This window comes from Bubalus bubalis, chromosome 20, assembly GCF_019923935.1.
Source record: "Bubalus bubalis isolate 160015118507 breed Murrah chromosome 20, NDDB_SH_1, whole genome shotgun sequence".
Classification (NCBI taxonomy): domain Eukaryota; kingdom Metazoa; phylum Chordata; class Mammalia; order Artiodactyla; family Bovidae; genus Bubalus; species Bubalus bubalis.
In genome coordinates, this window is record NC_059176.1 from 27981986 (window position 1) to 28008929 (window position 26944).

General features: G+C 41.9%; 1 protein-coding gene across 1 annotated transcript in view; it reads right to left on the bottom strand.

Moving 5' to 3' along the window:
- Positions 1-26944, bottom strand: part of NUBPL (nucleotide binding protein like) — a 457415-nt gene that overhangs the window by 51718 nt on the left and 378753 nt on the right. The window contains exons 14-16 of the mRNA XM_045163735.1: positions 13568-13764; positions 9636-10106; positions 8542-8577 (exon numbers count right to left, since the gene is read on the bottom strand). The gene's annotated coding sequence lies outside the window, so the exon portion shown is untranslated. The remainder of the gene's footprint in view (positions 1-8541; positions 8578-9635; positions 10107-13567; positions 13765-26944) is intronic.

The window sequence follows — 26944 nt, forward strand, 5'->3', positions numbered from 1 at the left end:
AAGCACTTAGTATATAATAGGAGTTCTCTCTGGGCCCTCCTTCCCACCCCTGCCAGTCTTCTTTCCTCTTCAGCTCTAGCAGGAACCTTCCTTCAGCTCCCATCAAGGTGATCACATAACTATTCAGCAATAGCACCAAGCTCTTCCTGTCTACTACCTTTTTTGTCCAGAACATCTTCTCTTCTCTTTTCCACTTCTGTCTTATCCTAGCTAACAAGGCTTAGCTCAAATTACCCTTGGTCCAAGACAACATTTATTAAGCTCCTTATGGGTAGTCACTAATGATTTTATGAACACTAATTTTGTCTTTGATTAAAATGGCCATCCAATAAGATAAAGAGTATTTCTATCATCATAGAAAGTTCTGTTAAATAGCACAGGTCTGGAATGTAGACCTCTGGAGGGCAAGGACTATAGCTAAGGTTCTGGAAACCCAGCAGTACTTAACACAGTGATTACACAGGACAAATTCAGTTGAGCACTTATGTTTTATTGATTTGCCAAGGCCATTCACATTTGATGGGAATACTAATGTAGGCATGATTGTTTGACCTTGGCTACAAAATACTGGTTGATTAAGTTATTTATACAATTTCAATTTTCATTTCAAAACACCAAATTTCCAAAGAGCCCAGCTCATCTCTCCCTATTCAGGGAAATGAAATAGCTATTTTGCCAATGACCTCTCTAGTTATGAGCTGATGTCCTCTGTGACATATGCAATTTTCACAGAATCTTAGATTGAAGCTGCCCATGTTAAGTAATCTTGTGCAAAACATTACCTAAAAGAATTGTCTTAAAGCGAAAAGATTTCCTTGTGCTTGACAAATACTGCCCTGATAGCCAGCAGCATTTCAATAAACAGAAAATGCCCACATTCACCTTATTTTAAAGGTAAAGAATTAAGGTCAACTGATATAACCAAGGTCACATTTCAGTACTACTAGTTCTCTCAGACACCTGAGCCCCTAGCATGCGCTGTCTTTACCGAATCCTAGAATTCCAAATCATTCCCATGCCCTTAGGGTATTTTACGCCCACTAATGATGCCACTTATTCTGAGTGCCTACAATTTGTAAGCTCTCTGCAAAAGCAGGAAAAGCTGAGGCCGAGGCACAGCACCCCCCACCCCCACCCCCACCCCCAGCCTCAATCAGGTAAACATCTTGGCTCTATCCCAGCTGAGTCACTGTCACAGAGTAAAAGACTCAAAAAAGTCAGATTGAGCTTAAACCATTCCACTAAAGCTGCTGCAAAGTAGGCCATTAAGAAATAAAACATAAAAGTAACAAAACAGCCTTTTTTCCACCATATGCTAAGAGGTTTCTCCAAATGATAACACACACACAACACACACACACACACACACACACACACAATTCCATACATCAGACAGGAGGGCAAATTGAGAAAGTGGCTTCAGGGATGTGTTGATTGAAATACTCAAGCAAGATGAATTGCTTTTTGATAATTAGATTTGAGGAAGTCTTTTTTTTTTTTTTTGGTCTTCTATGACTCCACTGTTGTGTTTATTGCAGAAAGACTTAAAATTCCAAGGAGGTAAAGGTCTTTCTCCACATGTTTCATTTCTTTGTGCTTTTATCCAAGACACAATGAAAACCTTTATAAAAATTTCTCTTATCAGGCTTATTTGCCAAATATTTGCAATGTTAAAATGGTTCAGTATTTCACCCAAACTGTAATTAAGACTTGAAGAAGAAAGTTATTCCTGGATATATCATTATTAACATTCAAAAAGAATAAAAGAGGAGTAGATATGAGTTTCAACAAATGAAATTAGCAAAAGGAACCTGATTTTATATTTTAGGCATTCTCTGATAGCATAGCTCCTAGAATTACAGCATAAATAATAGCCCCTATTATTAAAATTGAGAAATTCAACAAGGCACAAGATCAAAGTGCATGTACACTGGGTTAACCTCATACTTATTCAGTCTCAATTATTAAAAACTGCTTTTGGTTAGATTTGCACTTTGAATTGAGAGGATTTCTTAACTGACAGTAAATTTACAGCCTCTTCTTATTGCAGCAAATTTGCTTGACTTTTGGTCTTTATGCTGACATTTTGATAAACTAGTATTCAAGTCTCATGGAGAAATAGCATGATAATAATCTATAGCAAACACTTGCAAATTAAAAAAAAGGGGGGGGAGCAGAGATAGCAGGATAAAATGCAGCTCTCCAACATCAGAAAAGTAATCAACAGTACCAACAAAAACCTATTGGCAGTCTCTTTACTGTTGCCCATATTGAAGTCCCCTCCACCTCCCACAATCCCCTGGGAGGTGTGCTCAATTTTTTTCATTAAAGGGATTGAGATGGGAAGGTGGAGAGGGTCAGAGACAGAAGGACATAGAATGTGATGAAGAGATACAGACAGAGGAAGAGACAGAGAGACAGGGAGAAAGGCAGAGAAAAAGAATCCAAGACACAGAGTTTCTGACTCAGGAGGTCTGGGGACCGACCTTAGGAATTCAGCAATCCCAGGTAACTGAGGAGAGGAAGACTGTCAGAAAAACAGAACAAAAAACCCAAATATGTTCATACATGCAAAAAGGGGAGAAGGTACTTATTCTCTTTGGTCTGTGAAATACCAAAGCTTTTTAAACCTGAATGCCTAGGAATCACGCTCGGGATCTTGTTAAAATACAGATTCTGTTGGAACAGACCTGGATTGGATCCAGACATTCTGCATGTCTGATGAACTCAGGTGATGTTGATGCAACTGGACCAGAAACCACTGAATCTGAAGGCTCTACATTACCCAAGGCAGTGTTTATCAAAGTATGTCCTGATGACCATCTACATCAAAACCACAGGGTTGGTTGGTTAGGGAGGGAGGGTACTGTTCTTATTGCAGATTTCCCACCCCCTAGACATACTGTATCAAAAACTCTGAAAGTGGAGTCCCAGGAATCTGCAGGTCAAACAAAAGTTTATTTGATTCCTATATAGACTAAGAACAATGGACTGGGTGTTGGGGGATGGTAGGGGTGAGGTGGGGTGGAAGAAAGGCAGGGAGAGGAGGACATTAACAGGTAGTTATTCAGGGATTAATATTTCCAGCTACTGGCTTATCAGGGTGCCTGCTTATTTTCTCTCCTTTATTCTATTGCCCACCTTATGTTGGTTGTTGATGACATCAGAGAGGCTAACTAGGATCCTAAAAGAAGGGGTGAAACTTCTAATCACCTATTTTTTTCTGTGTTAGTAAAATCTTAGTAAGAAAAAAAAGGAAACTATAGGCCATATTTAAATTTGTTTTCTTAAATTTAAATTATTTCTGCTTTACCTATCTTCTGTTTTCATAGACAACCACAAATTGTCGTCTAGACTTCTTTTGTTAGCAGTAAGTGAAAAAATGTTTCTGTAGTGATTACTTAATATGTTGCTAAATCCAGGAGACAGCAACTGCCTGCCAGCAAGTACCATATTGAAGTTTCCTAAACACTACAAAAAATAGAAATTATTTACAGTTAGCATTCAACATTGGCAAACAAGTCATGCTATTAAAGTTGTGTTTGCATATGTGATATTAGGAGGCATGCAAATGTATGTGCAAAACTGGTCATAATTAATCATTTCCACCAGTGAGAAATATCCCATTTCCAATCTGGTGGCCCAATCCCGCCTTTCTTGGGAGCACAGTTGCGTGTTTCTAACCTGCTGGGGACACACTATTATGTGCAATACCCTTTTCCCAACCACCTGATCCTATACCTAATTCCTATTTCTTAACCAAAGACTAAAAAAATAAAGTTTGAACAGCAGTAAATATGGACAGTTGTTTCTAATCCTAGTTCGTACTGGCAGAAATTTTTGAAAGCTCAGGTTCCCTAACCATCTCAAGATTCATATTCAGTAGGCTTGGGGTAGGCCAGGAAATTTGTAACTGTCTAAAACATCCCAGGTGATTAAGAGGATCAGCCAGAATTGGACCCTACGGATATATATAAAATAGCATTGGACAAAATCAAGGAACTTCAATAACATTATAGTTACTATTTTTGTTGTTCATAAAATTTATGTTAATTTAACATAAATTTATGTTTAGTTTAATTTATGTTAATTTATGTTCTTCCTACATATCAGGCATGTTACAAAGCACTTTACATATATTATCACTGAATCATCACACCAACCATGAATTTATGGGTGAGGAAAGTTAAGCAATTTGCCTGAAGTCAGAGATAGTAAGTGGCAAAGCATAAATTTGATTTTATCATCAAGTAATAACTGAGTCATTTGAGCAGGCAGTGAGTCATTTAAGTCATTGGGTTTTCCCATTTGGAGATGAGGACTGGGAGACTAGGAAGTAGAGCTCTTCTAATCTTCTTTTAAGCTCTAATGTTTACTGGTGGAATTCTGTTGAACTAGGAGACATGGTTTGTGCCCTTCTGGAGCTCAAGCTGGGTTGTCAGTCTCCCTGGTCCTCCTCATTTCAGGTTTAAACGAAACACTTCATCTCCGTCTCCTCATTTCTTATGGAGCAAAAAACTTCTTCACCAGCAACCCTAGTCCATCTCTCAAGCATCTCCCAGCACCTCAGGGTAGAACCCCAATCCTCCTGGCCCGCTGGGTAGCAGCTAACCCAGCCCTGTGCCCTTGACACAGTGTGTTCTCCACCTCGATGCTCTGCCCTTCCTGGTTGCCTAATGGAATGAGCCTGCTTGCCCCTCACAACCAACCCACGTATCAACTCCTTCGTGTAAACATCCCTCTTTTCCTGTTCAGAACTGATTTTTTCTTTTAATGTTTTATTTTTGTCTTGTGTTACAGGTAGAGTGAACTTAAGTCTAGCTCTTCGGCAATCTCAGTTTCAAATATTCTGTCAGCTTATCTACACAAGGATGCCAGTACTTGGCAGTCTTGGTTTAGACAACATGGCAACTGTAGTTATGGCATATAACCCACTAGGAATGTGAACTGTTTTCCTTTTGGTGACGTTACGGAGGACAGAGACACCTGCCTTATCTGTTTGACTATTCTTCCAGACACCTCCATCCATCTATCCATCCATCCATCTACCTGTTTATTTGCATGTAGATCAAGTTGCTGCTGCTGCTGCTAAGTCGCTTCAGTTGTGTTCGACTCTGTGCGACCCCAGAGACGGCAGCCCACCAGGCTCCCCCGTCCCTGGGATTCTCCAGGCAAGAACACTGAAGTGGGTTGCCATTTCCTTCTCCAATGCATGAAAGTGAAAAAGGAAAGTGAAGTCATGTCTGACTCTTAGTGACCCCACGGACTGCAGCCTACCAGGCTTCTCTGTCCATGGGATTTTCCGGGCAAGAGTACTGGAGTGGGTTGCCATTGCCTTCTCCGGTACATCAAGTTACATACCCCAAATTTAAGTTGCCTACACTTGGCCCATAATAGACACGATTTTTTACTGAACTGATAGTAACTGATTTTATGTGAATCCCTATTTAGATAAATCCTTTGCAATCATCTTCTTCTCTACCATACCCTCGCCACATTGGACAAAAAACCATTTCCTCTAAAAAAGTAGGTAATAAAATATTAAAGGAATGATAGCTATAAAAAATGAATAGAAGGACAGAAATGTGAAATTTGATTAGTGCAGGCTATCAGCATAATAAAAGAGACAAAGCTGACATTGTGCTTTGGTTAAAAGACAATGATGAAGGCCAAGCTCTTCAACTGGACCTGTGCCCAGCACTGCCTTTGTACCAAGTCTGGTTAAGGATTCAGACAGCATGAGACCAATGTGACCCGTAAGACTAAGTGAAGGTAAGCAAGGGGCCGTGTCATAGTCAGCTCAGACTGCTATAACAAAATAACATAGAGTGGTGGGGGCTTATACACAACAGAAATTTACTTCTCACTGCTCTGGAAACTGCAAGTCTAGGATCAGGGTGTAGGCATGCTCAGGTTCTTGTGAGGTTTCTCCCCCTTGTTGCAGATAGCTGCTTTCTCATGGTATCCTGCATGGCAGAGAGCAGACAAAGCAATCTCTCCTGTGATTCTTCTAAGCACATTAATCTCATTCATGAAGGCTCCATCCATAGGACCTCATCTAATCTTAATCACCTTCCGAAGATCCCATCTCCCAGGACCATCACAATATGGGCTACAGCTTCAACATATAAATTCTGAGGGAACACAAACATTCATTCTATTAGCAGACTGTGAATAGGTCCTCAGAGGCAGAGCTCGTCCACTCACCACAGCATAGGGTGACAGTATTCAGGGAAAAGAAATAGAGTAGACTTCTGAAAGGGGTTTCATCTCCCAAGGCAATAAAATAAAAGCAAAAATAAATGGGACCAAATCAAACTTATAAGCTTTTTCATAGCAAAGGAAACTATAAACAAAATGGAAAGACAACTTATGAACTGGGAGAAAACATTTGCAAATGATGCAAATGACAAGGGCTTATTTTCCAAAATATACAAACAGCTCCTACAATTCAATAATTAAAAAACAAGCAACCCAATCAAAAAATGGCAGAAAACCTAAATAGATATTTCTCTAAAGAAGTCATACAGATGGTCAAGAGGCACATGAAAACATGCTCATGATCACTAATATAAAAATGCAAATCAAAACAATGAGATACTACCGCACATCAGTCAGAATGGCCATGATTAAAAGGCCTACAAATAATAAATGCTGGAGAGGCTGTGGAGAAAATTGAACCCTCTTACACTCTTGGTGGGAATGTAAATTGGTGCAGTCACTATGGAAAACAGTATGGAAGTTCATCAAAAAACTAAAAATAGAGTTACCATATTATCTAGCAAACCACTTCCGGGCATATACCCAGACAAGACTATAATTTGAAAAGATAAATGCACCCCTATGTTCAAAGCAGTGCTATTTACAACAGCCAAGACATGATATCAACCTGAATGTCCCTTGATAGATGAATGAATAAAGAAGATGTGGTACATATATACAGCCATATGAAATAATGAAAAATGCCATTATTTCATAAGAAAGAAATAATGCCATTTGCAGCAACATGGATGGACCTAGAACTTATCATACTAAGTGAAGTAAGTCAGAAAGAAAAAAGACAAATACCATATCACATCACTTATATGTGGAATCTAGAATATGACGTAAGTGAAAATATGAAACAAAAACAGGCTCACAAATATAGAGAACAGACTCATGGTTGTCAGGGGCAGGGAAGAGAAGGGCAGGATTGGGAGGTTGGGATTAGCAGATATAAACTAGTATCCATAGGATGGATAAACAAGGTATGACAGTACAGACAGACAACGATATTCAGTATTCTGTGATGAACCATCATGGAAAAGAATATATGTACGTATAATGGAGACCCTATGCTATACAGTAGAAATTAAACACAACACTGCAAATCAATCACAATAAAATAAAAAAAATGATAGCTTCTGTGTTCTTGGATACCAAGAGGAGATCATGAATAAAGGAAAGATCATGCATAAGGAAATTCAGTGTTCCAAATCTCCTTTTCATGGTTATTGTTTGGCAACTTGTAGGTTTCACTGATTTCCAAGATTTTCTTAAACATCTCTTCTCTGTGCTCCCAGACCATGTATCTACCCTGTTAGCTACCACAGCGTGGCTTCCTATGACTTATCTATCCTTTTTATTACACAAAAGGAAAAACAGAAAGCTCTCCAAAAACAAGATGTCATTCACTCTGGTGTTTCCAAGATCTGGTAGAGACATAGAAATTGCTCAGTATGTGTCTGATGAATTATTGAAGGGAAAAAAATTAGCCATCCATACCTATCATGTGTATTTCCTTTAGTCACCTCTTTTGGACTTTTCAAGTAGGTAGTGTTTTGTTTGTGTTATCCTCATAAAAATGTAGGCTGTGTCAGGCCAGAGGTAGGTTTCTGACCCACAGGAGGTCTAAGCCTGGGAACAATGATGTAGAAAAGATCAAAGCACAGGGGGACTATTTGGACTAAATCCCCTTTAAAGCAGAGAACTTTGCTATCTCAGCCATTCTGGAAAGCGGTTCTAATTCTGATTTTATTCTAGCAAGATAGGCAAACATTTCCTTTGCAAGCGTTGTCCTCTTCTTTCTGCTTTTGCATGAGTATCCAAAGAGTTCTTGTAGAGAGTTCTTACATTCCTCTGTGTAAGATGAGAGTTACAGCTTTAACATTTACTTCCTCTTAACCAAGACTCAGGAATCCTGAATCAATAATTTCAAAGATCAAGTGAGACGGCCTTTGCTTTGTAATGTGTTTTTCCATCTCACTATCTACACACTGTGCCCTTTTCTCTCCACAGTCATCTGTAATTAGTTTTCCGCCACGACCTGTTTAGAATAGCGGATGCACTTCCTTTGACCATCTAGTTAAATATTATTTAATTATACTTCACATTTTGTGAAACCTGGGTTATTCTAAAAAGGTTGGACACGGTGGATCATATTTTCTCATAGAAAAGCACAGAATGAGGTTTTGAGGCTTGGCTTATGGTTAGTGGCAAGTCATAAAAGTGCTGAGGCCTTGGACATTCTCCTGGAGCAGCCTCTAACACATTCTAACTCACCTTGACTGTGTCAGCTCTGTGATCTCTGCCTTAGTCCTGTTAAGCAAAATGATATATATATATTTAAAAAACCACATGGTCTATGGTGAATGGCACTACATTTACTCTCTCATACATTTTCCAGTTCCTGTTCTTTTCCCTAATGCACACTGGAAGAACGTGGCCCAGCTGCATGTCAACCAGCAGAAGCAGAGGGAACTATATGGCTAGAGATTCCAGTTTCAATGGGGGATGTGGTCCTAAAGGCCTCAAATGACTGAGGTCTCATCATCCTCAAACTATCCTGTGTTGTTGTTATTATTTGTGACTCTTTACTTATGCAAATCTCCACAAAGAACAGTATTTCTTTTTTTTTTTCATTTTTCAAATGTGGTCACATAATTATTTAAACACAATAGTGTATGTGAGTGATTAACTGTGGGGATTTTACAAATTGTAACTCCTTCAAGCTCCTTTCATCTGGGAATTTTAAAGTCAGATTAGATCTAGATTGAGCTTTATGAGGGGTCTCTCAATGGTAAAAATAGCAAAGCATTTAAGGAAGTGTTATCTATATACAAATAGCCTATATCTTCAAAGGATAGTTCATTATAACTAACATGCAACAATCCTGATTATTTCAGTAGGTCATATACAGAAAATACAATTCTCTTTTCCCTACTTTATTTTTTCTGAGAGTAATATCACAGACCAAAGGATCATTAAAATCAGGTCCTGGATTTTTAATTTTCTTCAAAGGAATGTGTCAAGGAAAAGTATATGCTGTAAAAATCAGCTTATCACTGACAAGTCACTCCTTAGATTATTAAAGGTGCAAAAACTTCCACACCACCATTTACTTTTTATAGAGAAAAAATGTGTGTTACAGTAAGAAGAGAAAAATAGTTTAACTCTATTCAGAATTGTTGAGAGGCATAACTAATGAGACACTATGCAATACTTTGCAAAACTGTCACCTCTCATTCATTTGAGTTCCAAATCTCCACTTGGGTATAAGCAAAATCTTTTGCTGCTGCTTGTCTCATTATGGCCAGAGGTCCTCCTCCTAGACTATCTGCATTGTTTCTCAAACCGGTGTTTTGCAGAACACTGACCTTCAGAATGGTGGACAAGACAACAGAGCAGAGTGGTGGTCACCTTAATAGCCATGGGCATGAGCTGTATGTGGATTGATGACAAGGTATGTGCTGGACCCAGGATACTGATGAACCCAATGCTGTTCACCTGATGCCAACAACATTTTAAAATTAGACTTTAATGCACACACAGTCCTAGTTCTAGCACGTCCACCTCTGTGATTTCAAATGTTACCCGCTCTAGTCCTTAGTCTCAGTATTTATAAAATAGGCGTGATAAAGATAGTCCTTGTCACCGTAATTGAGAATACAATGAGATGAGGCATGCTAATTTCTTTGTTCATGCTTACCTATTTCTTGTCCGTCCTTACCTCACTCCCAGGTAAAAACTAGGGACTTTATCTTGTACCCAGAGGTATCTCCAGTGCCAGGAACAGTGTGGTCACATAGCAGGAAGCTTGACAAATATTGTTCTGAAGAAATGAATGACTGAGACAATGTAAGAGAAGATCTTGACATGATTCCTGGCAAATAGTAAGTGCTCAATAAATATCAACCAAATTAGTTCTTCGAAATGTTTTTTGAATAAAGTAGTTTGTGTAATACATATTATAAAGACTCTGAGATATGGGGCTTCCTGGTCCAGTGGCTAAGACTCTGTGCTCCCAATGGGGGAGCTCAGGGTTCGATTTCCAGTCAGGGAACTAGATTGCACATGCTACAAATAAACAAGACCTTGCGACTTGATGTAGTGACTAAGACTCAGTGCAACCAAATAAACAAATGAAAAAAAAAAAAGAATAAAAAAAGACTCTGAGATATCCTTCAGTGAAGAAATCTGCATAATTTTTATTTCTTCAGTGAAGAAATCTGCATAACTGCTGCATTTACCAGTATTACTTAGCCACAAAACTCCCTCTTCTCAACTATACCTGCTAATCAATATTTTGCAACACTATTGTAAAACTGAACACACTTTGGGGAATAAGGAATTAGTTCAGTATCCCTATTTAGAGGTAAGGCAACTGAGATCCAGCTATTAAAGAATTTGCCTAAATCAAGTAGAAAGAACTAGCAATTGCAGAACTAGAAGCAAAAGTTCCAAGTTCCAAGCCTGTTGTTCTCTCCCCAGTGTGTGAGCCATGACATTGTTCTCTGGGATTAGAAGGTATTGGATTCAAATCCCACCTGCATTGTCTAACATTGAGGCATGTATCAGACACCGCTGGTGCTCCACCTCACAGCCTCTCTTCTCTAAGGGGGGCCTCTTTGACATCTGAGTGTTGAGTACCTGTTGGAATTGGCCCCTAGGAATGTGCAACCTGGGGGGTTCAGGGCTTAACACCCCACTGGGCAACCTTTGACCAATGGGGGATGGTCTCTCATGGGTAAATGCTTTCCCTTTCTACTTCCAGGCAGATAACGCTGAGGTGCAGTCTGTATGTCTCCCTTGAGGGTCCCTCTGGGATGGACCCCAGGCGCCCACAGCAGTGACATAGTTCACAGCTGGGTAGGAATGTATGTGAACTCTCCACATTGCTAGCTTTCCTGCTTTCCACTCACGTGCCTTTCCCCAGGTGTGTTACTCTTTTGCTTACTATTGGAAGCAGCTATATTGTCTCTTGTGAGCCCATTAAACATGTGCCAGGTTTCACACCAAAGGTGGCTACGATCCAGCAGGCAGGGGTGTAAAAGAGGGAGTGACATCTAAATATAAGTTGGACTAGAATGGAGGTCTCTCACAGATGAGAGGTGCTACTAGGCTCAAAGCTCTGTTGTTTTCCTCTTCCTGAGTTTTCAAGGATTTTGAGAAGACACGAGAACAATGTGTTTACAAACATACTCTGTGTTTTTAACACCTTCTGGTTGTTCTCTTATGCTGAATGAAAAGAGGGAGCCACTCTTGGTGTGGGAAAACCATGCAATCTGAGGTCATTACCACGATCCTTTAGCAATGTTGGGTAACCTACTAGGGCACCAGAGGTTCAAGCTTTAAGCTTACTGTTCTGCTCTTGACCCTAAGGCAAGAAAGGGAGGCAGCACCACTGTCTTACACTGTGGACAGACCCCCCCCAAATCTCAGTTTATTTCCTGCTTATGTAATGATACAAGGGTTTTGGTTCAGCAGTTTTCTTCCATGTTATGCCTTAGGGACATGGGCTCTTCCACACCGTGGTCTTCTTGTTCCCTGGAGCCTCATTCTCATCATCTGTATTCAGCTGGCAGAAGACGAGAGTACGGAGAAGGCTCTCTGCCCACAGCTGACACTCAATACCAAAGTTTATATTCCACTGGCAAGAACTAGTCACGTGGCTCCCCCTAGAACAAGGAGGCTGGTAAATGCAGTGGTGAAGTATAAACTGGGGAAAGCAGCCCACCGTCTCTGCTACAAAGGTACAATTGTCAAGAATGCCAGTTCTAGGGACTTCCCTGGTATTTCAATGGTTAAGACTTCACCTTCCAATGCAGGGGGTACAGGTTTGATCCTTAGTCGGGGAGCTAAGATCCCACATACCTTGTGGCCAAAAAACAAAACATAAAACAGAAGTGATACTGGAGCAAACTCTATAAGACTTTAAAAATGGTCCACATTAAAAAAAAAAAAAATCTTAAAAAAGAATGCCAGTTCTAGAGCCTAGGACCTGAATCCAGATCCCAGTTCTGCCCCTCAGATGTTGTTGTTCACTCAGTCATGTCTGAGTCTTTGTGACCCCATAGACTGCAGCACGCCAGGCTTCTGTGTCCTTCACTACCTCCCGGAGTTTGCTCAAACTTTTGTCCACTGAGTTGATGATGCCATTCAACCATCTCATCCACTGTCGCCTCTTTCTCCTGCCCTCAATCTTTCCCAGCATCAGGGTCTTTTCCAGTGAGTAGGCTCTTCACATCAGGTGGCCAAAGTATTAGAGCTTCAGCTTCAGCATCAGACCTTCCAATGAATATTCGGGGTTGATTTCCTTTAAGACTGACTGGTTTGATTTCCGTGCTGTCCAAGGGACTCTCAAGAGTATTCTCCAGCACCACAATTCAAAAGTATCAGTTCTTTGGCACTCAGCCTTCTTTATGGTTCAACTCTCACATCCGTACATGACTATGGAAAAACCATAGCTTTGACTATACAGACTATACAAAGTGATGTCTCTGATTTTCAATACGCTGTCTAGGTTTGTCACAGCTTTTCTTCCAAGAAGCAAACGTCTTTTAATTTTGGGGCTGCAGTCACTGTCTGTAGTGATTTTGAAGACAGAGAAAATAAAATCTGCCACTGTCTTCATTTTCCCCCATCTACTTGCCATGAAGTGATGGGCCCAGATTAAACCAGCTTTTTCACTCTCCTCTTTCACCTTCATCAAGAGGCTCTTTAGTTCAAATTTATTTCCTGCCTTTAATTTGCTATGAATTAACCTGGTTTCTCAAGTCTTAAGATGGAATGCTTAAAAGTGAAATATTCAGTTAATTCACTTACCTGGTATCCCTGGTTGAAACTGTCTACATTTATCCATCTTCTATATTGCCATCAGAGTTCTGTCCCTATGTAAATCTGATTATTTTACTTTCCTGCTTAAAATCCAAATTGCTTCCTTTCTACCTATGAATTAAGTTCCAAATTCTTAGCCTGGTATATCAGGACCTCTAAACACTGCTACCCTGACTTATCTTTTACCACCAGCTCCAGCACCCTTCCACTAATGCCTCACTGCACCGGATTTTCTCCATTCTTTTTCACACCTTTGTGACCATGTATATGCTGCTACTAGAATTATCTTCCCTATCCCATTACCACCTGGCAAAGGCCCATGTACTATTCTTTAAGGCCCACTCATCTGATCCCTTTTCTTTGAAGCCTTCCCTGGATCTGCCAGCTCTGCCTCCTCCCACCACCACCACTCCCTGATGCCTGGGTGAAATCAGTTACCCCTTTCCCTGATTCCCATCGCATGTAAACATACCTCCATGGTGGTATTTATTACTTTACACTCTGGTTTTCCAGCAGTCAGCCTCCCAGGCACAGCTGTGAGCCTCAAAAGCAGAGAACATGTCTGATTCATCTTTCACGGGCCCAAGAGAGCATCTGTTTTATTTAGCACCCAACACTCAAAAATGTTGAACTTCATTGGAATTCAAAACCCTGGCACCACAGAAGAATCTGGAACAAGGAAATAAAATCCACTCATTCTCTTGTTGTGTTTCTCCTTACACAAGATCTTTACTTCTCAAGAGTTATTTTACCATGGACACATGTAGTCTATTTCATAAAGTACAAAAAAGAAACAAGTGTATGTTTTCTATAAAGTTACATGCTGCAAGCTTTGATGCTTATTCAAGATCTAGGAGAAAGTATATGGTTTCTCCTCTTAATGTGTCATCATCCAGGGAGCAATGAAGTCACCAAGGTACATCCACTGGAGATGAGGACTGGAACGATGAAATGTCACATTCTCCACATGTGGACACAGACCCTCTTTGGGTTTTTGAAAACTAATCTCTTATGACCAGACCTCCTTTCTGCAGAGGACTCTTTCAGAGGCGCTGGCATTTGGTAACGTGTATAGAGGAAGTATGGTTGTCACAATGGTCAGAGCATGCTTCTGGTGTTTAGTGGGTGGGAGACAGGAATGCCAAATACTTTGCAATGCATGGTCAGTCATGCAAACCAACTATTGAATATCATTCTACCAATGCCAATAACCCCCCGGGTAAGAACTACTGAGTTAAGGGATATGGTAAGCCCTTAGTTGAGAACCACTCATATGCTTAAGTCTTTGTTTTTTTAGGTGAGATAATAGCAAATCATAAAAACCCAAAAGGAAGTTCCTGCCTTTGTTTAAAGACCTTTGATTTAAAGAAATTAATAATATTTTTCTTCCATGTACTAAGTATGGGCTTATATCACATTCACTGGAAATAGGAGACTCCTAAAAGAATCAACAAGAGAAGCATTTGGCAGGCCCTCTTGCTTGTGAATATAAGATAGAACAACAGAATAAAATGGCCCTTCTTTGCAATGCATTTAATTTAATAAAACACCAGATTAAAGGTAGGACAGTCTCATCCTTATTATAAAATAACCTGCAGAGTGAAAACTGAAACATGCACAATTCCATTAACCTTCCATTCATAAAGCATAATGTAAGTAGAATGTCATTTTAACATCCAACTGAACAAGGCTATTTCCATGCCCTTAAGAGTGCTTTACATCTTAACATTATTTGTCAGGGTGCACACAGGAAATAGTATTGGGGAACAAAAATCCCAGTGCAACAAAGCATTTAGAAATATTTACCCTCTTAATCATCTGCTTTCTGAATGCAGATATTTCCTTTTCATATAGAGTTTTGTTTGCATTATTAAATATTCTTTTTATTGAAGTATAGTTGATATACAACATTATGTTAGTTCCAGGTGTATAGCATTGTGATCTGACAATCAAATACATTACAAAATCATCACTGCCACAGGTCCAGTAACCATCTCTCACCATACAAAATCATTACAATATGGTTGACTATATCCCTTATCACTCTGTTAAATATTTTTAGCAGAATGTGCAAAAGCATGTCAGTTGTGGCTTAACGATATTTATTGAATTTGGCGTCTCTGTTAAATATGGACCTAGGGTGTACAGAATCACAGAACTTCAGAGTCTCAGGCCTTCAAAGCCCAAGAAATCATGGAATCCAGTTCCCTATTTTGCAGATGAGAAAACTGAGGCTTAGGGAGATGAGGGACAGTGGAGGTGATGGTTATCTGTAGGGTCAGGGAGGAAAAAGAGTGGATCTGGGTAGGTTTGCTTTGTGAGTGCTCAGCATTTTCCAGTTACAGATTGTCTTTAGTGAACCTTTGATTACTTTCTGAACGCTGCTGCTGCTGCTGCTAAGTCGCTTCAGCCATGTCTGATTCTGTGCGACCCCATAGACAGCAGCCCACCAGGCTCCCCCGTCTCTGGGATTCTCCAGGCAAGAACACTGGAGTGGGTTGCCATTTCCTTCTCCAATGCATGAAAGTGAAAAGTGAACGTGAAGTTGCTCAGTCATGTCCCACTCTTAGTGACCCCATGGACTGTAGCCCACCAGGCTCCTCCATCCATGGGATTTTCAGGCAAAAGTACTGGAGTGGGGTGCCATTGCCTTCTCCAATTTTCTGAATAGATAATGGCAATTCAAAACCCTGCTCATTTTATACCCTATTTTAGCTGTTAGTACTAATACAATGAGCTCATGACCAAAAAAAAGAAAGAAAAATAGGGGTAAAACCAAACAACCACATAATTTATAAAACCATGAAACAAAACCACCTAAGATTTGAAAAACATGTTGCATTTCATTAAGATATTGTGTTGTGTTCAGTTACAGTCAGTGCAAAGATGTAGCATCATTTACCTTCTCTGGCCCTGATGGGTTGGCACAAGGCAAGCTTGTCCTTTAGTGCCTATCTCTTCCTCCCTACCCCCCGACATCTTTGAAAATGCATACCTAACGCTGGCTTTGTGCAAGTGAATTTTAAGCCCAGGAAACAATAGAGTATATTTAGTATATTATAGCAATAGGCTTCAAGTTTAATGAGATTTGGATCTAATGTAGCAATTCGGAAGTCTCGTCAAGCTTATTAAAATGAGATTCTACTCAAGTTTACAAGCAGGAACAATAGCACTTGAGATGTGACCGTATTCTGTATTCAAGAGGCTTTTTTTGAAGTACATGTAAGCAAATTGCTTATGTAATATTCTCTTTTTCTTTCCATATTTTTATCCTATGACCACGGACACAGGAACAAATGTCGTCTTTGATAGGTACTAGTGTAGCATTTTGGTAATTAGCTTAAAATACAGCTGCTTTGTCCTCCTGCTGCTTTGCCCCAAGGCAACCTGTATCTGAAAGCTTGTTTTAAAGCCATTCAACAAGCAGGAAGAACCACACCTGTTGCATTTGATTTCCTCCCCATTAAATCAGGATGAATAATTTAATAAGAGCTGCTCATGCACAGACACTCCAGTGACTGGTTGAAAGATATGACTACCAGGCTGCTGGCATTTTTGTTATTCCTGGCTGGTCTTGAGCAGAAGCTTGTTTTTCTTCCCCAGTAAGCCAAATAGCCCTGTGACCTGAGACTTTCACCTAAACCCTTAGAGCACTAGGACCTTTCAGTTATGACAAGAGCCATTGTTTCTTTTACAACCATGGCAGACCCTTTTGGTTGGCTATTTAACTGACCATCACAGCCTCCATCTTCCTATAGGTTGAAATAGGCAGATATTTGTATTCCCAGCCTCCTTTGCAGCCAGGGTGGTCATGTGACCCAGGTCTAAACAATGAAGCATAAGGTGAAGTTGCCAAGGGTCTTCTGGCAAATCTCTTCTTCCCTAATGGAGAGGTGGTTTAACACTGTAAGGGCTCTAGAGCTGAACTGCCAAAAGCTTGAGTCCAGCTTTACAACATCTTGTCTGTGTGACCCTGATCAAGGCAACTGCACTCTCTGTGCTTTGATTTTTCCTATCTGCTGTAGAATTAAAGGAGTTAACACATGTAAAGTACTTAGGATAGTCCCTGAAAGATTAGCAAATGTTCAAAAATGTTAGTTATGATTATAATTAATGAAAGATAGAGGACACACAAAGAACATTTCTGCTAGCTGCCTTTGAAAATGGCTCTGTGAGGTCACAATGCCTGGAGTTATGGCAACCATTGTGTCATCATGGGGGAAGAAAATTGCAAAGACTTTTGACTCAGAACCCTTGAGTTCTGAAGATGCTGACACAAACCTGGGACTGCTTAACTCAAGGTTTTCTTAAGTAAACAATAGACATTCTAATAGTGGATTTTCTGTTACTATCTACTGAACAATTCCATCTAACACTCAATATTAATCCAGGGTTTAATCCCTATCATCTCTGCCTCCAGCTGTACTTTTGGCTTTGTTCACCACATATTGTTTCCTCCTCTGGGGGAAACCTTTTAGGATGTTCCCTCTGAACAGTCTGAGGCTGACTTCCTTTAATCCTCTCTGGGAACTCTCTTAAATAGGTTGTGGGTTTGATAACAGCCTCCTGTGAGGGAACTAGGGTTTAATGGGGAGCGGGAGTTATTAATCCTTCACCCTCCTTCATCTGAGCAAGATCTAGCTATAAAATAGGCAGACCCCTCTGGTTCCTGCAGGGCTGGCCACTGCATAAAGTCATATACAGTCCGTGGAATTCTCCAGGCCAGAATACTGGAGTAAGCAGCTGTTCTCTTCTCCAGGGGATCTTTCCAACCCAGGGGTCAAACCCAGGTCTCCCACAATGCAGGTGGATACTTTACCATTTGAGCCACCAGGGAAGTCCAAGAATACTAGAGAGGGTAGCCTATCCCTTCTCTAGCAGATCTTCCCCACCCAGGAACCGAATCGGGGTCTCCTGCATTACAGGCGGATTCTTTACCAGCTGAGCTACCAGGGAAGCCAGTAAGTTGCAGGGGTTCCAATCTGGCAACGCACAGGCTGTGTCTGAGGTGGCATAGGGGGTCTCTGCAATCTCTAGGCTCTGATGGTAATCCAAGGCCACTACATGCATGATGTGAAGAGCAGAACTGAGTGACCTCTGAATTTCACATGGTGCTTTTTTGCCAAGATCACTATAAAATTGCCCTACCTCCACTCCCTCAGTGCAGTTATGTTTCTTCTGGCAAAGTTTATTCTCTACTCTTTGCTTTCCAGACCACTCCAGGGTAGACCATTATGAAAAACACTGAAGACAATGATGTTGTTGAATGACAGAGGAAGGAAGAAATACAAAAGTAGAAGCTCTGGGACTCTTGTCTAGACAGTTTCTTGCTGGGTGCCTTATATCTCTTTTTCTATATCCAACTTTGATGATAAGCCTCCAAGGATTTATTTCAGCCTGTTTATTGCTGAAACTACTGTAAAATCACAGTAAAAAAAAAAAAAAAGGATAATGAAAAGAGGGTGTTGCTTTATAGCCCACCTGGGTTCTGGAATTAAATCCAGCTCAGGTTAGGAGCAAGCCATAAGACCCAGTTGCTGTGACCTACTACAAGGCCTCAGTGAAATTATTTTCAATATTTCCAGTGCATTTGTAGGTGATTTTTCTGTCACATAAAAGTCAGAATGAGAAGGCAGTTTCTCTGGGGAAATTTGGAAGGAAGAAAGGCACATTCATCTATTGCTTGAATCTGTTTTCACTTTTTAAGCATATCAGGGTATTTATGTTTTAGCTAAACCCACAGGATGTTCCAGTAAGGATCAACACGTTGCATTGGATTACATTCTCAGAAGAGACTGAACCCTCTGGAAGACAACATAAATGGTCGTTTAGGTGTGGGTTAATGAATAGCCCCAGTGCTTAGCACCCTGTGCTATCCTGCTAACTCCCAGGATGTGCTGACCTGAGGGAATAGTTTCATGCAACGTACCCACTCCAGTATTCTTGCCTGGAGAATTTCACATGACTGAGTGACTAAACACACACACCCACACCCACACACACACACAAACAGATACTGCCATGCACATCACTGGGGGATGACCAAGAGCTGGACAGGGACCTGGATTTGTAGAGCTGCCCGAAGAGGAAGCTTCATGGCTTTTCCACTCCACACTGTCAGACGTGCCTAAGTCCCTTCTCCAGCTAAACAAGCCATTTTCCCCCAGTGCTTCCTGAGTCCTTAATCCTTTTACTGAGAAGCCAGAAAAAGAGGTCAGTGCAAATGGGTGTTGAAAAGAAAAACCCTGGGTCTCTTTTAACCAAGAAAAGCAGAGCATTTCTGAATTCTGGCTCCGACACAGAAAAACCCTGTCTCTAAGTCCCTGCTCACGACGACTGCCTGAGGACTTGTTGAAAAGTATTCTGGCTGATATTAACTGCCACGATCACGTATCCGCAAAGAAACGCTTTAAAAGTACCCAGAATCAGGTTTTTAAAAGCAAGTAGGCCAAGCAGTCTATTACACAATGAGCTTTAAATGAGAAAACACATATGCACACACACATACACACACAAGTGAAGGTTTTAAGATCTGTAGTCTCAGGTGTGTGCCTAGCACTATGCCAAGCCCCCTAGGTATGTAGAAGATTCAGAAGACAGGTTTCTTATTTCCAAGAACTTAGACACAGGAAGGAAGGCACGATCATTCTACATAAGATGGTTAAACAGTTAAGTGCTCGACTCTGTGGTAATAAGTAGAGCCGTGCCAGGTGGGCAAGGGAGAGCCCTGGGGCTGAAGCTGTCAAGGCTCACTTTGTGGAGAAGCCGCCAGCCCAGTGGCTGGTGCCATGTCAGGAAAATGATGAATTTAGAAAGGACTGAGATGGGGCAACTTCTTTTATCCACAGAGGGCATCTGTGTGGGTCAGGAATGCAATCAGACAACTTATGTTGGTCTGACTCAAACTTTGTACCTAGTTCAAGGTCTGATTTATAGCTTCAAACACTTTTACCTATAAACACAAAGACACTGCAAAATGATTTGAGTCTTTAAAGTAAACAGTTGAGAGCTGGTTTTACTGTGGCATGAGGCTATGTAAGAACTGTTTGATGGTTCTGTCTTACTACAAAGGTAGCTCTTTCTTACAAGTCAGGACTTCAGTTTCCAGGAAATGAACATTCACGGCTTTAGTCACCTCCTTGCTAGAGAGACAATAGGAGGAGAAACTGAATTCATTCCATCCATGTATATCACTTTGCCTGGATTCCCAAAGCAATGAATGAGATTTAAGCAGCAGTTGCTGAATTCTTTGCTTTGTCCTGACATGCAGACTATTTAAGAAGGAAATCAAGCCAGAGAAGTATTTAGGGGGGAAAGTGGCTGCAATTTATTTTGAAATGCATCAAAAAGCAAACTGGACTACTGGGTTGGATAGAGGGATGGATATGTAGATACATCATAATGTAAGTATAGTATTAATTAATTAATAATGCTTAAGTATAATATTAAGCATACTCATGTAAAAATTTTTTAACTTTCAACTTAATTACTAAACAGTTTATAATAATATGATGGTAAACTGAGTCAGGGTTTTGTTTTGCTTTTTAAATTTTCTTGCCCTTTCTTCTAATAGTTAAAGATCAGTATCTGAAAGGACACAGAAAGAAAATAGCTTGGATTAAGTGCTGCTGCTGCTGCTACTGCTGCTGCTAAGTCGCTTCAGTCGTGTCCGACTCTGTGCAACCCAATAGACGGCAGCCCACCAGGCTCTGCTGTCCCTGGGATTCTCCAGGCAAGAACACTGGAGTGGGTTGCCATTTCCTTCTCCAGGATTAACTGCTAGACATACTGAAAAATAAAAATTGTGTATGTTATTTTTTTAAAACAAAACCTCAAATCTGTCTTTACCAGCCAATTGTAGATGCCAGAAGTTCTACAATTAGAAACATGGTCTTCTGAATTTAGGGGTTATTCTATAAAAACCTCCTGGGGTTCTTGGAGGAGTACCAAATTAAACTCTATTAGTTATCAACACTTAACTGCGAACCTTAACTGTCCACTTCCAAATAATATGTAGCTAAAGATGTTGAGATAAAGGAGACAGAAAAGAAAACAGAAGTACTGAAGATTTTAGAGGATGAGTGCAAGATGCTGAAAATATATCTACAGATCAGATATAAAGATGTAACAACAACTTCACTCTCTTACAAGGTAACCCTGGGCCAACTCAAATCTGTATAAATGTTTGATGTTCTTGAATTCTATATAAAAACATGAAACTAAAAATTTCTGAGACTCCAATGGAAGTCTCCTGTGGCAATCTAAAAAGGCTTATAAACGTCCCTTCTATAGCTCTTGCTACTTGCTACCAAGGACTCAAACTCAAATATCAGCTCCACTGAGGACACTTGGTACAAGAGACTGTTCATCTACGATTAGGTTGAAATTTTGACTTACCTTTCCTCTGTGAAGGAGAATAATTTCATCTTTGTATATTTATCTGCTTTTTCTATCATTAGGTACCCTTTCTTAGCCTGGTTTCTAGAGCCCGAGGCAAGGGTTCAGGTACTGTTATTTTATTAGGAAGGGTACACCAAGGATCAGGAGTGAAGGACAAGGGAAGAGAGGCAGGAGATAGAAACCAGATAAGGAAGTATATTGTGCTGGCTACCACTGAGCACAACTGACTGACTGATATCAAAGGACCATTTTCCATGGAGCCATGTAAACAATGTCTCAGCAATGCCCCTGTAGGGGAAGACAGGGGAAGAATGTATTCTCTGCTTCCAGAGCCCACTGGTCACAAGTTTCACTCTATAGAGTAAACCCCCACTGGACACCCAGGTGTACACCTGCGAGGGTTGCTGTGAATATCTACGTCAATGTCTTGGAATAGAAGAAATCCCAGAGTAACAGGCAAGTTGTGCACAGCATGGGTGTGAGGCAAAGAGCTGTCAGGCTGTGCCTTTGTGAAGCTGCTGGTCAGCTGGAGCAAGAGACAAGTGGAAAAGGAGATCTCAAGCGGTGGATAAGCAGCAGCTGATACATCCCACCCTCTACCAATCAGCCTGCTGTGCCCTCTGTTATCTGGCTCACTTGGTTTACTCTAGAATCTCGATTTTCCTAAGAGGAGGGTGTGCTTACTTTTTCCCTGAAGGAGAGGTCTAAGTCTAATCAGTCACAGAATTTCCCTCAAGGTGGTGGCAGTTTGAAGTTTCCAAAAAAATTTCAGAGCAAGAGGGTTAATGAAATAAGATGTAGTGCCAGCTGGTTCTAAGGCTTTAATTGACATTCACCCTCCCCCTCTTCCACCTCCTGTTTCAGATTTCTATCACCTTGGCCAGCACTTTGCCACTGATCTGCAGTGCTAGCCTAGTAGTATAATCAAGATCTACACTCCCAAGGGATGTGAGGTCTTTACTGCTTTGCCCTTGGGCTGTGATTTCTATAATTACCCACTTTCCCTGGATGCAACAAAATATATACATCTTTGTGAATCCTGTAGATTTCAGAAGTACTCTTCCCTGCTCACATTGTGCAGAACCACCATAGCTCCTCTTTCTTTGCTTGCTGATCCTCCAGTATAAGAAGCCCAAAATGAGCAGGAGGTGGATACAATTCCAGTTCAAAGGAAACCTTTGGGCCTCTGAATATCAGGGCCTCTAAACTTGGAAAATTCTGTTTGTAGGAATGTAAAACCTTCCCTGAGAAGGTTTCTGGAACTGATGATAAGACAGGCCATGTCTCCTTCCCAGACCCATGTGTTCTAACTAGTGGGAACATGAAGTGAAGTGAAGTCGCTCAGTCATGTCTGACTCTTTGTGACCCCATGGACTGTAGCCTATCAGGCTTCTCTGTCCATGGGATTTTCCAGGCAAGAGTGCTGGAGTGGATTACCATATCCTTCTCTAGGGGATCTTTCCTACCCAGGAATTGAACCTGGGTCTCCTGCATTGCAGGCAGACGCTTTACTGTCTGAGCCACCATCGTATATTGGCTGATTGTTGTTGTTTGGTCACCCAGTCGTGTCTGACTCTCTGTGACCCCATGGACTGTAGCCTGCCAGGCTCCTCTGTCCATGGCATTTCCCAGGAAAGAATATTGGAGTGTGTTGCATTTCCTTTTCAAAGGGATCTTCCTGACCCAGGGAGTGAACCTGTGTCTCCTGCATTGGCAGGTGGATTCTTTACCACTGAGCCACCAGGGAAGCCCGCATTGGCTGACCATCCAACATATATATTGCAAGCCCACAGAAGATTGCTCCAACTCTGCAAGGTGTTTCCCCAAGGTGACAACTTAGTTGAGTCTTTAGTAGCCTCTTCCACCACTCTGTTGACATGCTTTGGCCACCTGGTGCAAAGAATCGACTCATTGGAAAAGACTCTGATGCTGGGAAAGATTGAAGGCAGGAGCAGAAGAGGACATTAGAGGATGAGATGGTTGGATGGCATCACTGATTCAAGGACATTAGAGGATGAGATGGTTGGATGGCATCACTGATTCAATGGACATGAGTTTGAGCGAACTCCAGGAGATGGTGAAGGACAGGGAAGCTTGGTGTGCTGCGGTCCATGGGGTCACAGAGAGTTGAACATGATTTAGGGACTGAACTGAACTGATTGATATTAGACTGGCTGCTTCTGGATGACAAGGTGCATGGTACATCCTGCAGTTATGTGCCTATTGTCACATCTCTTCTGCCAGTACTATAAAATGGGTCTCTTGGTCTTACATATCATTGTAAGGGTGACTACATCAATATACCAGGTGTTCTGAAAGAACTTTGGTGGTTATATAGGTGGAGGCATTACTTGGAGGCAAAACAAACTCATATGCAGAGTAGGTATCAACTCCAGTAAAGATGAAGGCTGCCCATCAGGGTTGCTGCTGCTGCTGCTAAGTCACTTCAGTCGTGTCCAACTCTGTGCGACCCCATAGATGGCAGCCCACCAGGCTCCCCCGTCCCTGGGATTCTCCAGGCAAGAACACTGGAGTGGGTTGCCATTTCCTTCTCCAATGCATGAAAGTGAAAAGTCAAAGTGAAGTCGCTCAGTCGTGTCCGACTCCTAGCAACCCCATGGACTGCAGCCTACCAGGCTCCTCCGTCCATGGGATTTTCCAGGCAAGAGTACTGGAGTGGGGTGCCATTGCCTTCTCCAGCCCATCAGGGTAGAAGGGACCAATATCACAGCCCTGCTATGAAGTAGCCAGATGCGTCACTGAAGAATGGTGTCATATCAAGGAATCAACACGGGTCTCTGGTTCTGCCAAGAAGCCTTGAGCAGCCTTGGTAAGGAGGTTCATAGGTAGGCCCTCAAAGGTGGGCCCATACTTTGGACCCACGCATAGGCTCCTTACTACTTTGGCCACACTGTTGATGGGATCACAGGACAAGCACTGGGGAGCTGAGGAGAGACACTGGCTTGTACCCACAGGATCAATCATCTGTCCCACTGGTTGCTGAAATCCTCCCTGCGCTGGATGCTCTTTGGTGATCACTGATGTGAAACACAAACATCTGCACACTTTATGCCCAAACTGTGTTCTCTTCTCCAGACCTTCTTGCTCCATCTGATGGGAGCATCCTCCAAGAAAGTGCATAAACTGCATCTCAAAGATGGCGTGCTGTACTGGGATGGGAGAAAAAGAAGAATTTCTCTACGATTGGTGGAGAACTCCCATTTCCCTCTAGTCAAAGGTTTAAACTGGGACCAGTAACTCTCTTGCATTTCTAGGCTGGTGCTCACACCTGGGCATCTGAAGGTGGGGGTGGTCCCATGCCTCTGTGTCAGTAGGGAAGCACCAGGAAGGTGAAGGGCTTGCAGCGTGGTCCTGAGGCAGTCTCGGGTGGCACTGTCTAAGAACCCCGTGTGAAGCACCTGTATGAAGCCCACTGATGTCCATGCGGAGCTGCCCACTTCTGAAGCAGCTGGAACAAGCAGATGAGGCTGAGAATAACTGAAGTAGAACATACATGTTTGCACTCCTCAAGGCACATTTCCAAAGAACTGTGTCTCCAGGCTATAGGAATTAACTAAGCAATTTCATTGTTAATATGGAGTTTCCCGGCTTTGGACTCCATCTGCCTTATTCTCTCTTCACCACCCCTTACCCCGAAGGTGTTCTTGGGAATCTGAGGAATGTGTCAAACGTGTCTGAGACTCCATCCGGGCCTGTGCTCAGCGCCATGATCCTGTTCCAACTTTGCCAGCAACCAGACTGCCCCTGCAGGCCCTGCCAATGCTGCTGTTCTACTCGGGAGGCAGAACTTTGCCAAGTGCCTTGGCCACACTGAAAGGAGAAGGTATTCCTGCTGTGTCATGGCCTGTGGCAAGAGATGCCTCATCCTGCAGCAGAGTTGTCTGGGCTCCGTGGTGTTACACTTTGGTGACACCGCTTTTCCAGTTTTATTCATTCTTCTCTCCAGCGCTGGAGTACGACACTGAGATAATTGGACCAGGGTGTCTTCAAATAACAGAGACTCTGTGCTAAACTGAGACTCATTACTCCTTTTGATCCTTAAATCCTTTTGCTAAGTCCGGCTTGCTGTCCCAGAATTTTTTTCCCCTAAGGATAAGTTTTCTCCCAGAGACTGTACAGCTCTTACAATTTAGTATTTGATACATCTTTTTCTTCCAAATCCCTTTCCTCCAGTTTGCTAGAGGACTCAGTTCAAATTCTTTGTCTAGGAGGTTCCTGAAGATTCTTGTAAACCAGGACAACTGAGGGCTGGGAGGTGCTGTTTGCCCAGGTCCTCCCACTAGTCATATCTGACTCTCAGCTCTGGCCCATCCCTGCTGCTGCTGCTGCTGCTGCTGCTAAGTCGCGTCAGTCGTGTCCGACTCTGTGCGGCCCCATAGACGGCAGCCCACCAGGCTCCCCCGTCCCTGGGATTCTCCAGGCAAGAACACTGGAGTGGGTTGCCGTTTCCTTCTCCAATGCATGAAAATGAAAAGTGAGAGTGAAGTCGCTCAGTCATGTCCAACTCCTAGCAACCCCATAGACTGCAGCCTACCAGGCTCCTCTGTCCATGGGATTTTCCAGGCAAGAGTACTGGAGTGGGGTGCCATTGCCTTCTTCATCCTTAAGGGTTCTCAAATGCTTAGGAAAGGAAAACAGAGAAAACATTTCTCATACACACACACGCTATCAGGTTAGTGATTTAAAATATAATTCGGAAGTCATAACAAAGCCTCCTCTTAAATGTTTACAAAGCTGGTACCTACAGAGCATCTCTCCCATTATACTCCCTTTGATGGTCACTTCCTTCTTGGTTTTGGTGCCCCTTGAGTTAAAATCTTAGAGCTTTTTCCATATACAGAGACAGTGAGGCTTGATGATAGCCTCAGAGAAGCAGAGAAATGCTGCCAGGAAAACGTGCAGTGGACACCCTCCATGCCAGGACCCCAGTCATCACCACATCTCAGGAGCTGGAACTCAATGGGTGATCCCAACATGAGGGAAAGCCCAGCGTACCCTGGGAAGTGATCAGGACTCCTGACCCTGTCTTCTCAGACTTTGGGTGGGAACTTCCCCTTTCTGTTTCCATTGTTGCTTGGACAAAGGAAGTGGCATTGTATGCCAGCCACGATTCAAGTCAGTCAATTCAAACCTGGCAGATGCAGTACTGTGCTGCAGGTAGGCACACCCTGGACTAACTGCTTTCAGCTGAAATACTCATGTGTGTGCACGGCAGATCCTGAGGCATATTCCAAGATGCTGCTACTGTTTTACTGGGCTGTCATTTCGTGGTGGCTTCTTGAGTGCAGGAATCTTGTTGGCATCTTCCATTGGACAGCATCAGGCACACAGTTGGTGTTAAAAATGCTTATTAAATAACTGGATGAAAGAATTACATGTAGAAAGAATTACTTGAAATAAATGCCATGAGCTGGTGAGCTCTACATTT